The following is a 1,695-nucleotide window of genomic DNA, read 5'->3' as shown; positions in this document are numbered from 1 at the left end:
TATGGATTTTTTTCTTTATTTATGATTACCGTTTGAGGAAATGATCTCCTTTTGCTTCTTTGCATATTTATTAAAAACGCAAAAAAATCCTTCTTCTATAGAAAAACTAAAACCGTTACTCTCACCAAACCTGCGTCTCATAGTGATAAAAAATAAATAAACACTACATCACATCTGGCCACCTTGAGCAAGATTCTTTGTGCTACTGCCTAACAGCCACAAGGAGACCCAAGTCTGGGTCCCCCTGTGCTGGTCCCAGCCTGGATACATTCCAGGGTTGTGTCAGGAAGGGCATCAGGCGTAAAAAATCTCTGCCAAACCACCTGTGCAAATCAGTGAAAGCTGAAGGGACGTGCCAAAAGGTGAACAACATATTACAGACCTTAAAGCCTTTTTCTTCATTTTGGAGAAATTTGATCAGGAGTGCTATAAATGACTTGATCAGATATGATGTTTGTATTGTTTCATGTAAAATATCACATTTACAGTCTTGTGGTGTTAGGGATCATCTCCTTCCAACAGGAAGGTCTGGTTGGAATTCAAGATTGGGTCTTTGTGTTTAGGGTAAAACCTTTTTTGTTGCTAAACACGACTGGAATGAACCAATCTACAACAAGCGAGTAGCTTGATGAGAAGAGATCAGCTGTTAAAGAAATTATTAGAAAATGCAAGAATACTGACGATCTCTCTCCACCTAGAGCTCCATCCGATATCTCACCTGGTGGTACAAATGATTTCGAGGACAGTGAGGAAACAGCCTAGATCTACACAGAGGGAACTGGTCTATGACTCGAAGACAGCTGGGACCACAGTAACAAAGGTTACTATGGTGACACACAGCGTCAATATGGAATCCAGCACATGTCCTGGTCTGGCTGAAGTTTGCCAGATACCATTCGGGGGAGGGTTGAGATAATGTCATGTGGTCAGAGGAGATCAAAATGGATGCCAGTTTAGTTCGTCTGTTTAGTTAAAGTTTTAGCATTATCCTATTGAATTCTGTGCATTTATGATCCTTTTTGAATATATGTTTACCTTACAATTACCGGTAAGAAGCCCATTGAGACGACTGTTGTTTTGAATTTGGGCTATACAAATAAAATTGAATTGAACTGCTAGTTTGCATTCCAAGGAGACCATACCCACTGTCCCACTGTGAAGCATGGGGGTGGAATCATCATTGTTTGGGGCTGCTTTTCCGCAAAAAAGAACAGGATGACTGATTCGTATTAAGGAAAGGAGGAATGGGGTAATGTACAATGAGATTTTGAGCAAACACCTCCTTCCATCAGCAACAAATTGATCCCAAACACATCACCCAGACAACGAAGGACTAGCTACATAAAAAGCATTTTTCTAGCCGGTCTCTGGACCTCAATCAGACAGAGAATCTGTGGAGAAAGTTGAATGTCTGTGTTGCCCAAAACTTCACAGCACTTGACAAGGTCTGTATGGGTGAATGGACCAAAATAGCTGATTCTGTGTGAATCTGGTAAGTGTAGCATTCCAGCCGGACTTGATTCAGACGATGGACTCAATAATAGTAACTGATGGACTATTATGGGGTATTCCAACCCATTTATTTACTCCACAGTCATAGTCACACCATAAGAGCTGAAGAAAAGCAAAACAACAAACTCACAATGATTCCTTTTTGATATAAAACCATTCTTTACCTCAGCTAGTAGCATTAAA

This window comes from Oryzias latipes, chromosome 18 (genome assembly GCF_053564925.1).
Source record: "Oryzias latipes strain Hd-rR chromosome 18, Olatipes_Hd-rR_3.1".
Lineage (NCBI taxonomy): Eukaryota > Metazoa > Chordata > Actinopteri > Beloniformes > Adrianichthyidae > Oryzias > Oryzias latipes.
The sequence above is the reverse complement of the archived record's forward strand: the minus strand, read 5'-3'. Positions refer to the sequence as shown.